The sequence below is a fragment of the Amblyraja radiata genome, chromosome 4 (genome assembly GCF_010909765.2).
Source record: "Amblyraja radiata isolate CabotCenter1 chromosome 4, sAmbRad1.1.pri, whole genome shotgun sequence".
In the NCBI taxonomy this organism is placed as follows: Eukaryota; Metazoa; Chordata; class Chondrichthyes; order Rajiformes; family Rajidae; genus Amblyraja; species Amblyraja radiata.
Window position 1 is genome coordinate 79,466,318 of NC_045959.1, and position 14,616 is coordinate 79,480,933.

At 40.3% G+C, this 14,616-nt stretch overlaps 1 long non-coding RNA gene across 1 annotated transcript; it reads right to left on the reverse strand.

Annotated features, from left to right (window-relative positions):
• Positions 1-774: 774 nt before the first annotated feature.
• On the reverse strand, positions 775-10,381 carry LOC116971732. The gene is made up of 3 exons (XR_004411596.1): positions 10,348-10,381; positions 2,767-2,773; positions 775-785 (listed from the first exon to the last, which is right to left on the reverse strand). It is a non-coding gene; the product is annotated as an uncharacterized LOC116971732 (long non-coding RNA).
• Between the last annotated feature and the right edge of the window lie 4,235 nt (positions 10,382-14,616).

A 14,616-nucleotide genomic window follows, 5' to 3' on the forward strand; every position in this document is an offset into this window, starting at 1 on the left:
GAGAAAACAAATGCATGAATGCCAGGGTGGTTGTGAGAAATCTATATTACTAAAAGTCTGATCTTGACCACTTCCTGTTGTTCTGTATGTTGATTCTAGAAAAAACACTGGCACTTACGGCTGTGGTTTTTGGCCATCTTACTCCGAGTCCCCCTCCGCTGCGCAGGACAAGAGGATTTTTCCTATCGATGAAAAATAAAGTGTTTAAAAAATGTTGAGGTTCTCTCTCCTGAAGGCCACACCCCTTCCCGAAGGACTATAAAACCTGGAAGTGTTGAGTGCCTCAGTCAGTCTCTACAAGATGGGGGAAGTGATAGGGTCGCGTCTCTCAGTCTGAGCTGTGAATAACACTGAACACATGTCCACTAAACTGTGAGTGTGGTTTTACTGACCTTGAGTGCCCTTAATGTGGTTTGAAAATGAAAATGTGGTTGGTTTGAAAAAGCACAGCAAATGGTTGGTGGTGGTTGGTTTGAAATAAAGCACAGCAAATGGTTGGTTGTGGTTGGTTTGAAATAAAGCACAGCAAATGGTTGGTGGTGGTTGGTTTGAAATAAAGCACTGCAAATGGTTGGTTGTGGTTGGTTTGAAATAAAGCACAGCAAATGGTTGGTGGTGGTTGGTTTGAAATAAAGCACTGCAAATGGTTGGTGGTGGTTGGTTTGAAATGGCAAATGATTAAAAGTCTAAATTTCACAATTTCCTGTTTACACTGTATATTGATTTTAGATAAAACACTACCACTTACGGCTGTGATTTTTGACCATTTTACACAGTCCCCCTCGCTCACCAGATTCTTCCCATCAATGAAAAATAAAAGTGTTACTAGTGTTTAAACAAATTTGAGAATCTCTCTCCTGTCAATCACGCCATGAAACATTTTTTACACAGAGAGTGGTGAATCTCTGGAATTCTCTGCCACAGAATGTAGTTGAGGCCAGTTCATTGGCTATATTTAAGAGGGAGTTAGATGTGGCCCTTGTGGCTAAAGGGATCAGGAGGTATGGAGAGAAAGCAGGTACAGGATACTGAGTTGGATGATCAGCCATGATCATATTGAACGGCGGTGCAGACTCGAAGGGCCGAATGGCCTACTCCTGCACCTATTTTCTATGTTTCTATGAAGGCCACGCCCCTTCCAGTGGGAGGGGGGGGATTATAAAACCCGGAAGTGTGGGTGTGGCTCAGTCTCTGCAAGATGGGGGAAGGGAGAGGTCACGACTCTGTCTGAGCTGTGAATCAACTGTACACACTGAATGTCTACTGAACTGTGAGTGTGGTGTTTATGTGGTGTCTTGTGTGTTTTTATGGTGGTTTCACCCTGCATGAAGTGGTAGGAAACTGCACTTGAATTTGTTGGCCTAGCACCCTGCATGAAGTGGTATGAAACTTCACTTGAACTTGGTGGCCTTGCACTCTGCTTGAGGTGGTATGAAACTGCACTTGAATTTGATGGCCTTGCACCCTGCTTGAAGTGGTGGGAAACTACACTTGAATTTGGTGGCCTTGTACCCTGCTTGAAGTGGTATGAAACTGCACTTGAATTTGTTGGCCTTGCACCCTGCTTGAAGTGGTATGAAACTGCATGAATTTGGTGGCCTTGCACCCTGCTTGAAGTGGTATGAAACTGCACTTGAATTTGTTGGCCTTGAACCCTGCTTGAAGTGGTATGAAACTGCACTTGAATTCGGTGGCCGTGCACCCTGCTTGTAGTGGTGGGAAATTGCACTTGAATTCAGTGGCCATGCACCCTGCTTGAAGTGGTAGGAAACTGCACTTGAATTTGGTGGCCATGCACCCTGCTTGAAGTGGTCGGAAACTGCACTTGAATTTGGTGGCTTTGCACCCTGCTTGAAATGGTAGGAAACTGCATTTGAATTTGGTGGCCTTGCACCCTGCTTGAAATGGAATTTCAAGGAATAGCCGTGAGTCAAAGGCCAGCCCACCAGCCGTGAGTGAGCTGCCAGCACATCAGGCTTGAGTGACTGAGCTGCCACCCCAAGAATCCATTTGGCCCTCAATGTCCATCTAGCCCTCTGGAAACCAGTCCCTTCAGCCCACAACACCCATACTAGCGCTCCAGAAAGCCCCCCCCCCCACCACCCCCCCACCACTGGCCACCAATATTGGAATTGGTGGAGAGGTGGAATATTGCGTTGGGGGACCAGCCCTCCCGTGTGAACATGGGACCCAACGGATCACACTTAGTCTAGTGTACAAATATTCTTAGCAAGTTAAATATAGAATAAACATCCCTGTTCATCATAAACAATTGGATATCCTGTGAATACACTATTTTATTGCTTTAGTTGAAATACAAGGATTGCAAAATGAAAAAAATATCAAGGTCCATTTAATTCATTCTACCATTTGGTTAGTTGCATGATCCAACAGTAAAGGAGTTCTAAACTAATCAGTGTAATCAATCTCTATCAATTAGTCTACAGCCAACCCAGAAATGACATACAAAACGTCCAGTAGCAGAGCATTTTTGGAACCACATGCCCAAACTCACCTGTGTTCTCAAATGCATGCTCTGATCACCACTGCATGTTTCATTAACTACATCACAAAATACTATTTTCAGAAATAAATCTATAACACTTGTGAGTGACCTCTTTTGAGTTTTGAAATTTGCATCCTGAAAATTAATCCCCTCTGACATTAACACAAGTACGGGTGACAGGTTTGTTACAAAACGACTGCCAAGACAGATTAAAGTGCGTTAAAATAAAGCTCTAAATTTACAACCTGCTGCAGTGAGACTCCTCAACTTCAGTCATCCCTTTATGGGCCTCCAAGGTTGAGTGTCACGTCAGGACCATAAATCATGTAATTGCCAGTCCAGTATAACATTAATTAACAGGTCTAAATTGAGTCAGGGAGAATAATTCACAATAATGCCTTAAACCCAATAATTTGACTATTACCTTTAAACTTGGAGCTTTGCAGTGAGAAGAAATCTTTATGGTCTTTGGCAAGTCTAATGGCAGAACAGTGCAAATCATCCAGAAATTTGCAAATAATCCAAACTAATGATGTATCCCTTTCACTATACAAATTGCTGGGCATTGCTGGATAATGGAATGCTGTATTAAGGCATCATTCAAAATTTCACCTATTTTTTCACATTTTTATTACTTTAACTTCCAGGAAGAATTATTTCAAAATGATGCAATGAATACATGATCATAAAACAGGATTGTTTATGCTTGATAAAACAAGACTAACAAATAGATAGTGTGTAGGAAAGAACTGCGGATGCAGGTTTAAATCAAAGGTAAACACAAAATGCTGGAGTAACTCAGCGGGACAGGCAGCATCTCTGGAAAGAAGGAATGGGTGATGTTTCAAGTCGAAACCCTTCTTCAGACTGATGTCAGGGGAGTGGGTGGGGCAGAGATAGAATGTAGTCAGAGACAGTAAAGGGGCTGTCCCACTTGGGCGACCAAATTGGCGAGTTTAGAAGAGTTTGAAAAAATGACATGTTGAAGCCCTCCTTCAGTTATGTCAAAGACTTCCTTCGACCTCCTTCGATTATGTTGAAGACCAGCTTCGACCAGCTATGACTAACTTCGGGAAAATTGGACTCCGAATAGTGGAGAGTGAAGACAACCTCCTTTGATCTCCTTCGACCTCCCTTCAACTATGATGGACTATCTACGACTACCCTTGACTACCTTCGACTACCCTCGATTACCTACACCTAACATGACGACCTACTACGACTAAACCTATGAGTAAAAAACATTTTTTCCATGTCAACCTTTTACTCGCGGGCATTTTTTAACATATTGAAAAAAACGCCGCGACCTAGCTGAGGCCTCTAGTACGCGGAGACCACTCTCGAGCATGAAGGAGAGTTACAAAGACCTCTTACGACCTCGTGTCGACCATGCTGCGAGTATGAGTCGAGGGCAAACTCGCCAGAACTCGCGGATTAGGTCGCCCAAGTGGGACAGCCCCTTAAGACTGGTTGGAGAACTCGGAAGGGGGACAAATAGTTAGATCTGCTTTAATACTCAGCAATCAGTCAAAAATGGTAGATTGAGGCATAGTGAGACCCACAACCAGGTTATCATTAGGTTTGATATGCTGAAATGGAATCCTGCAAAAGATTTTAATATAAATGTACCAAGTTGATTTAAAAGTTGTTAAACTGAAAAATGGGAAGAATGGGTCAGGGAGGGAATTGCATTGAGGCTTGGCATTTCCATTTTATTTGCCATCTAGAAAATGGTTCACAATATGTTTGGTAAATTGGGTCAAGGTGAAACGTTGCCCAAATTTTCACTCAAACTTAAAATCTCCCATGACCAATTGCAATGGCCTTCGAAACTACTGAGTGAAGCAAACAAATTGAAACTGTGCCAAGTTAAAAAGAAAGTGCTGGAAGAACTCAGCGGGTTAGGTTGCATCTGTGAATGAAATGGACAGATGACATCTCGGGTCATCTCAAAATATCATTTGTTCATTTCCCTCCAGATGCTGCCAGACCCACTGGGTTCCTTGAGCACTTTGTTTTTAACTTGAACTGTTTCAGTTTGTTTGCTTCACTCAGTAATTTGTCAGTTGCATCTGCAGTCTCTTGTGTCTCCGCAATATTCAAGTTGTTGCCACAGCTGAAGAAGCAAACTACTCAGTGATTCACAGACTGCAGATGCTCGAAGCTTGAGCAAAATATCGTGTGCTGGAGGAACTCATCAGGACAGGCAGCATCTGGGGAGGAAATGGTCAGGCAACATTTCAGGTCAGGATCTTCTTTAGGCAGATTCAAATTAACAGCAGATCACAATCCCAAGCAACCATAACAAATTATCAATTGCTGCAGAACTAAACGGACCCAAGTAATGCTTCCAGTGGCTGCTGGTAGTAACAGCAGACTATTAGTGATGGTTAACATATCTATGGGTATTGGTGTGCCCAAAATGCTGAACACAATTTGCTGGGCAAACCTGAATGGTAGCAACTCAAGTAAAATAAATGCTGGCACAGAGTATTGGCCAGTTTTGAGGGAGGATAGTGGTTTTGATTAATTGACTTCTGCAGAAGTTACCAGAAGCTCAAGCATTAGTGTTTTAGGTATAACTCACCCACATTTTAATGAATGAATGAATGAATGAATGAATGAATGAATGAATGAATGAATGAATGAATGAATGAATGAATGAATGAATAAGTTTATTGGCCAAGTATGTACACATACAAGAAATTTGCCTTGGTGCTCCGCTCACAAGTAATAACATTACATACAGTAACAAATAAGAATGACATATAAAACATTCAACATTATTAATAAAACATTACAGTTGAAACATGTGAATGAAATAAAATACCGGAGCAAAAGGATGCTACAGACTTTTGGTTATTGAGTAGAGCTACTGCTCATGGAAAAAAAGCTGTTTTTATGTCTGGCTGTGGCTGCTTTGTCAGTCCGGTGTCGCCCTCCAGAGGGAAGTGATTCAAAGAGTTTGTGGCCAGGGTGAGAGGGTTCAGAGATGATCTTACCCGCTCGCTTCCTGGCCCTTGCAGTGCACAGTTCGTCAATGGGGAGAAGGTTGCAGCCAACAACCTTCTCAGCTGATTGGACGATTCGCTGCATCCTCCGGATTTCGTGTTTGGTGGCCGAGCCAAACCAGACCATGATGGAGAAGTCGAGGACAGACTCTACGATGACAGTATAGAATTGAACCATCATTGCCTGTGGTAGATTGTGTTTCCTCAGCTGCCGCAGGAAATACATCTTCTGTTGGGCCTTTTTGAATGTGGAGTTAATGGTGGCCCCCCATTTCAGATGATGGTTCCAAGGAATTTAAAAGACTCCACAGATGTGACTGTGGTGTTGTTGATGGTGAGTGGGGGGAGCTCTCCTAAAGTCTATTATCAATTATCAAAAAAAGGCTCTAAACTGCAGCCTTCATCCTGTGATGTGCAATCTTCCTTCTATTACCAAGAGCAATATTTCATTTTTAGTCTTAACTGAAGTAGATGTCCAATAGCTCAATCCAAAATAATGTTCATGTCTTAGGATGCGACATTGGCCATTTGGCCCATCGAGTTCAATCTGTCATTCAATCATAGCTGATCTATTTTTATCATTATGTTTAAATCTACATTTAATTTTCTGAAATGGTATTGATGTTTTTAAAACGTTTTATTTACTTGTGCATATTATTTACTTTTATAAGATTTGCCCTCAAGATGTCTCAAACAGGACCAGTAAGGTTAAGTGCAAGTTGTAAACCCAAACGACAACTGTGAATTATACCAGTAAACTATCATTCCTATATCTTACATGCGTCTCAGTGATTGATGACATGCATCACCATTCAGACTGAAGGCTTGTAGGTGATAAACATCTGCAGTTACTTGTGTCAACCGTGAACAAGCAGCTGCAGAACTCATCATTATGGTGAGAGAAAAATATCCCGAAGGAACGCATCCCTACTTATAACATTGAAGTCATTGGGAAAGAGGGTTATGCATTACTGGGGGGGAAGGGGGACACACTGGGGAACAATATGAACTGTTGGCTAGGAGCACAACCCCTCTGTAACATGGGAGAAGCCACCATTATGGTTACATGATAATACAGGGTTCCATATCCCTTCCCTTCCGGCCCTGAACTGTGATTGCTCTGGACTCTAAAGCTGTCATTTAACATTTATCGATTAACATTTATTTTTGTTTAGGATTAACAAAGCTTAATGAAACTGTGCTTTAACCTATATATATTGAACTATGACACCAAGGTCCCTCTGTTCATCAGTATGCCACCATCAAAAATTAGTTTTCATGCTAAAATCAAAGACAACTTGCAGCACGGTGGCGCAGCGGTAGAGTTGTTTCCTTACAACGCTTGCAGCGCCAGAGACCCAGGTTTGATCCCGACTACGGGTGCCATCTGTATGGAGTTTGTACGTTCTCCCTGTAACCACGTGGATTTTCTCTGAGATCTTCGGTTTCCGCCCACACTCTAAAGATGTATATGTTTGTTGGTTAATTGACTTGGTATAAGTGTAAATTGTCCCTAGTACATGTAGGATAGTGTTAATGTGCAGGGATCGCTGGTTGGTGCAGACCCGGTGGGTCGAAGGGCCTGTCTCTGCGCTGTATCTCTAAACTAAACGAAGGGGGAGAAGCACGGTCCTGGAATTAATGGATTAATTGCTTTGTATACTGTTATTTGTTCATTAACAATCTATGCAAAACATGGTATCATCAATATGCCCTAATTTAAAAGAATAATCTCTTGCATTATGTCTTAGCAATATTTCTGATAATACAATGATCTTTTAACCAGTTTCCTAGTTACATTCTCAAAAACTCCCAACTAATTTGTCAAACATGATCTCCTTACATAAAACGGCCTAGACTCTCCCAGGTAAAGTAACTTGTTACCACAGGATTTTCCCGACTACTGATGGCAGGCAATAGTGTTTCCTTCTCCCTTATTTCTTGTAACGCAAGATACGTTTGATACCTTCCATCTGTGAGGTACATACAAATATATGCAAGGGAACAATAAACATTTTATGTAGGAGCTTAAGCATAAATGTTGAAGCATAAGATGCATTTCTCTTTCACATTTCTCTTTCACTAGAGCAGAAAGAATATTTAAAAATATGAACAGATTTGATAAGGTGCGGCAAGATGTTTTAATTTAGTTAGGGAACCACAGAGAGATCAGTTTAAAACACTCACTAACAAAGTTAACATAGAACAAGTCAAGTAACAAGGATTATTGGAGCATGGACAGCTTCTAATATCTTGTGAATCAGTGGCATATCTTTTCAGGAGAAATTACCTATATTATATACAGAGTGAAGAAACATTAAGTTGTGCAAAGAGGTAGGTGCAGGCAAGTTAGGTTTTGAATACTCTTAACAAATATCAGCAGAAATGTAATGAGACAAAACTTTTGTGCTATAATTTTCACCAGTTACACCTCCATCAGGTTGTTCACAAATAAACAGATGACTGGAGTTTAGTTCCACGAGTTACCTTTGTCATTTGTCGCATGCAAATGGAAATGTCATTTCTCCCCAAAAGAAGAATTTAAACTGGTAATAATTCAATAATATTCATAATCAATCATTTTAAGAAGTCACTGTGAATAAGAAAACAAAGCAATACACTGATGCATTATTATCAATATCCAAGTCAAATTCATTGATAATCCTGGCCATAATAATGATATAGTATAATTTAAATGCAAGCAGCTATATTTTGCTTCTAACCTCATCCCCTCCCCTGCCCACCATCACCACAAGGGAATCATGCTCAAACTTCAGGCTATATACATCCTTTCTGTTTTGAATGATCAACTGCATTAGTAACAGGTTTGTGTAGGCACAGCATTAGAGCAGTCACACATTTTCTCTTGATTTGAAGAAAACCAATGAGAGATATGTGCCAGTAGATGGTGCAATGAGTCTGACAATGGGAAACAATTGCCTGGACTCGAGTGGCCAATGTTTTTACGAGCCTGGCATCTGCCATTTCTTGGACCTGTCCTTGCACATTTGATTTTTTTAATGTTTCCTGTAACGGGTTGCTGAATGTGCAATCTTATAACCCCACTGAGCCTCTGACCTCCAAGTGCACAGCCTAAGCAACTATGTGCCTCCTTAACCTATCGGATTGAGGGATTGTGACATTATCTGTAACCTCAGAAGGATGTATTAATTAAATTGGATGAATTCAATGTCAACATATGTTAAAAAAGAGTTATAAACAGAGGGAAAGAAAAAACAATTTCAGAGAATAAATAAAATGTATTAAATTAAATAGTCCTTTAAAATTAATTTACAATCTCAAGGCAGTTGTTATACAATAATTAATATAGTTTCATTAAAAGACAAGCTTATAAGACAACATTTTACAATCTTTGCTACAGAGAGAGGCCAGTAACCCCATCACATATGTATCTATGGAATAATTAATCAATTTATTCCATAGTACTGCTCTTTCCCTAAACTTTTTTGATTCCCCCCTCCCTAAAATTAGATATACAATTCTCATCTGAATATTACTATTATCTGTGCTTATTGCCCAATTCATTACTGTAAATCACATGAAATATTATTCTGTGTTGCTTGTGGTTCCTGTGCAAATCACACCTAATCTGTCTCCTTGTTTGCCATCCTCCCGCTTTATTTGCTCCATCAAAACCCATTCCCGGTCTCGAATATTTCTAACAAATCTTCTCATTCTTCTCAAGAACTGTGGCATATTTTCCAGCCTTTTCACGTAACTAAATTCCTTCTTCCTAGATATCATTTTTGTTAATTCTGCCTGTTCCAAGGACTTGACACCCTTTACAAGAGTGTGGCGCACAACATTGAAACTAATTCTCCAAATTAATATTAAACTGTGCTTTATAAAGATTTAACACATATTTTTTTCTACATTAAAGCCCCAAAACGAAAATGCTTTCTAACAACATTTTCAACCTGTGCTGTTTTCAATGCTCAGGATCCCTATGCCTTGAAATTATACCATTCCATTAATATTGCCAATCCCCATTCTTCGTACCAAAGCAATACACTATATATATATATATTTCTACCTCAGGTTTTTTTCCTTTTTCACCAATCTGATAATGCCCTTGGAAAGTTTGTTAATGTTTGTCTCCTTGTTTACCGCAATTCTACATTTCATTTGCAGTTCAGTTATACCTTCGATATCCAAATCCAGATTGAATGAATGAATAAGTTTATTGGCCAAGTATTCACATACAAGGAATTTGCCTTGTTGCTCCGCACGCAAGTGACAACATGACATACATTGACAGTTAAGAATGATACATTAAACATTAATAATAAAACATTATTGATTAAGCATGTGAATTAAATGAAATACCAGAGCAAAAGGAGGCTACAGATTTTTGGTTATTGAGTAGAGCTACTACTCGTGAAAAAAAGCTGTTTTTATGTCTGCCTCCATTAAGGAGTGCTCATTTAATACTTTATAGTACATAGAACAGTACATTACAGTTACAGGTCATTCAGCCAATAATGTCTCTGCCAAGCACAATGCCAAGATAAAATAATCTCATCTGCACACATGATCAATATCTCTCCACTTCCTGCAAGTCACTGTGCCAATCAAAATGTGACTATCATGTCTGCCTGGTAATCCAATCCAGGCACCCACACAGTGCAAACAAAAATAACCCCCCCCCCCCCCTTTAAACATTTCCCCTCTCACCTTAAAGCTATACCCTCTAGTCTTTGAGATTTCCACTGTGTGAAAAAGGTTCTGACTTTCAAGCCTACCTATGACTCTCCTAACTTTATATCTGTTTCCCCCTCAACTACCGGCCTTCCAGAGAAAACAGTCCACCTTTCACCCTATCAGCCATCGCATGCAGCATATAGTTCTCCAACGTTTTCACTACCTCCAAAGGGATCCCATCACCTTCATGGGAGGTGGTCTTGGAGGGGAGGATGCTCCTCAAACTGTGGAGCATCTTGGACAATTCAGCTCACCCCGTCCATGACACACTGGTCAACCAGAGGAATACCTTCAGCAACAGACTGGTTCCACCAAGATGCAGGACAGAACACCACAGGAGATCCTTCTTCCCTGTGGCTATCAAACTGTACAACTCATCCCCCTGACTCGCCTCCCCATATCTTTGCACATCCCCAATCCTCTCCACTCATTACTTTCATGTTTCATGTATCTTGTGTTCTATGACTGTTGGCAGATCAATTTCCCTCCTGGGAAAATAAAGTTCTATCGTATCATAGCCACATCTTCCCATCCCCACCCCTTTCCGCTTTCCATAGAGACCGTTCCCTCTGCAACTCTCTGGTTAACACACCCTTTCCCAACCAAATCAGCCCCTCCCCAGGTACTTTCCTCTGCAACTGCGGGCGATACAACACCCATCTCTATACCTCCTCCTCAACTCCGTCCCAGGATATCGACAGTCATTTCAGGTGAGGCAGAGGTTCACTTGCACCTCCTCCAACCTCATCTACTGTATCCACTGTTCCAGGTGTGGACTCCTAAGTATCGGCAAGGCTAAGCACAGGTTTGGCGATCGTTTCGCTGAAAACCTCCACTGAGTCCGCTTAGGCCTACCCAATCTCCCGGTTGCTAAACACTTTAATTCTCCCTCCCATTCCCACACTGACCTTTCTGGCCTGGGCCTCCTCCACTGTCAGAGCGAGGCCCAATGCAAATTGGAGGAAGAACACCTCATATTTTGTTTGGGAAGCTTACAAACCAGCGGTATATTGATCTAAAGCCTCCAAGCTTCCTCCATGTCTTGTCTGTTGTTCAACTTTAATTATTTTACATTAGTGAATGTGTCCTAAACTATGGAAATTATACCTAATGAGGCTCAATTAAAAAATATTGTTTGACACTGCTCCTGGGAAGCAAATTGGAGTATTTTACTGCATCAAAAACAATATAGGAACACAAGTAGAGACCACAGCACCATTGGTGGTTATGTTACTGAAGTACGAGAAGATTACACCAAACTTCTAGGGGGGCATGTGAGGAAGGCTGTCGAAGTATACAGGGGGATATAGATTAGTAACAGAAATGAGCAGAGAAATGGCAGATGGAGATATTGCACTTCAAGAAATCAAATGTATAGGAAAAATAATACAATTAATGGCAAGATCCTTAAAAGCATTGTGTACAGTGGGATTCTGAGGTCCATAAGTCCATAACTCCCTGAAAGTTGCAACCATGTAGATAGAGTAGTAAAGAATACATATGGTATGCTTGCTGTCATTGGTCGGTGCATTGTGTATAAGAGTCAAGAAGTCATGATGCAGCTTCACAGGACTTTGGTTAGGTCACATTTGGAGTATTGCATGCAGTTCTGGTCACTCCATTACAGGAAGGATATGGAGACTTTGAAATGGGTTTACCAGAAGGATGCCTGGATTGTTAAACTGAGTTATGTTGTCTGTCCAATTCAAGAAAACTTGATTCAAACCATTGCTGCTAAAATCAATTCTTTATTCTGACAGCACTGGATAATTCTTTAAACCTTCCACCAGAGCTAGAAACTCTGGGGCAGGTCGAAATAACTACTGCTTTGATACAAACGTAACACATTATATAGGTTTTGGACAATTATGATACATAATGAGTGGCAAACTGTTAACCAATCATTATGGTTTACCATACATTTAGCTTATTTGCATTAAATCCTGTCCAGTGATTGACAACACGTATAGTCACATGATTTCCCCTTTTCTGGCCCCTTTACAACCTTTTTCCCCTCTGAATTTTCTTTAAACTCTTTGCTCAAAATCATTTTATTTCAATGAAGTAAAACCACAGAAATATAAAACTAATTCTCATAGACCACCTCTCAGAATATAAAATACACATCATACAGCAATCACACAAAACATATAGTTTCACTTATGGAAAAGAAAGTTATTTCTAAAACTTCACATTTGAACAAAGTCAAATACTTACAATCCTAATTTAAACACAATACACTTCACAAATAATTTCCCTACTTAATAGTTAAAATACAGTTAATATGAGTTTTGCCCCATTCTTACAAAGTGGTAAGGACTTAAGTTATTTCTACAATCCCCAACCACACAAAGGCCACTAGTTGTCACACTTAATCGCTTCTTCCCAAGCTCGGGTCTAGTTTAATTACAGCCTGCCCCTTCTATCTCTGGAAAGGAATGTAACAGCAAATGGAAGATTATCAAAATAGAGTTACTTTCTCAATTTTCTATAAACATAAGAAACCACCCTTATACAAAGGTCACACAACCATCACCAATGCCTTATCTCTTATCTCAACACAAATACATTTAAACAGCACAAACCAGATCACAGACTATTATCTTGTCTTGGTGCCCACGACCCAATATAGACAACCATGAATCCCCTTTATTGCACACCCAAGCTCAAAGATGTGCCATAAAGAAAGGACACATGATGCTCATGTCTTGCGAAGAACCCCATCAATAGCCTATACTCTAAACACCAAACTAAACCAATTACAACTTCTGACAGAGTTATAGCTGCTTCAAAGCAAACAAAGTTGTGCCTATTTACATCAACATCTCCATGTTATAATTCTCCTATGTGTGTGTTCTTTATTTCTTTGTGGGCTACGTATTTCTGAAAACCTCAGCTCCAAGTCCTTCTCTTTCAACTTAACATAAGTTCCTCACACAGAAGTTATCATTTGAGCAATTCTATTGTATAATATTTCCTCAGGATTAGGGGGTTTTGAATGCAGGGAGAGGTTGGACAGAATTTGATTGTTTTCTCTGGAATGCCAGAGGTTGTGGGAAGATCTGATATATGTATATACAATTATGAGAAGCATAGATAGGGTACACAGTCAAAATCTTTATCCCAGGATGTAAAAATATTTGAAGGCATAATATCAAGGTGAGAAGGGCAAAGTTTAAAAGAGATGCACAGGGCAAGTGTTTTTTAAAACATAGATCTGTGAGTGCATGAATGCGCTGCCAGAGGTGGTGGTGAGGCAAATGTGATAGTGGCATTTAAAAAACGTATGGATATGCATATGGATATGCTGGGAATGGAGGGATATAGATTATGTCCAGGCTGATAAGAGTTGGTCTCGGAATTAAGAAAGACACAGTGGGCCAATAGGCCTATTCTTCTGTTGTACTGTTCTATGATTTATGAACCTTGAAGTCCAGACAAATGATCTGGACACAAATTAAAATCCCATTGCAATTGCAGAATTTAAAATGGAATAAACTTAGGGGTTAACATGGACTAGCATCCATTCGTCTGCTACATTACCATAAAGATCTTTCTGGTCACCCATGTTCTTCAGTGAAAGAAATCTGTCATCCTTATCCACTCTGGCCTCCAGATCCAGACTTCCACTCAGATCAAGAGCCGTCTCGAGATCCCAAGAATTAAACAATTGTTCCTGGGTAAATAATTTGGTCGTGTTTATGTCCAAGCATTTGAAGAGAGTATCCAGCAAGGTCACACACATACAGCTCTACCTATAATAGAGACAAAGTGATGGAGTAACTCAGGTAAAATCGACGGTGGCCTTGGTGGTGACGGCGTTGGCAACAGCGACTGCAATGGTGGTGACCACAGTGGTGGCGACTGTGGCAACGGCAGCAGCAGCGACGGTAGAGATCAGGGTAGCGGCAGCAGCCAATGTGTTGCGGCAGCAGCCCAGCCTGGCAGTGTAGGTTGGTAGGTCAGTCCACTGTAACCGAAATCCGTTATAAAGAGGTCCATAAAAATGAGGGCTCACTGTTTACACACAATCTTGCACCAATTTTCATAAATCTTGAATTACTTTTCCATGCAGATAAATATTCCGTATAGATATTATAATTAAAATATGTGGGTAATACCGAATTCAATGAATGCCTTAATAAAACTAAAAAATGTGAAAGAAAATAAAATTTGGCTTTCTGTCCTTTCCTTCTAATAAACCACATGCATTGCTTGTTGTCATAGACACACTTATCGTCCCTTTCAAACTACAGACTATTCAATATCATGTTTTCAGCTTATAAATGACAATACATTACCCAGGCAGTATAGATTAAAGTACATCTGAGTGACTGTGTTTTTAAGTTACAGTTGATAACAATTCACCTTATGATA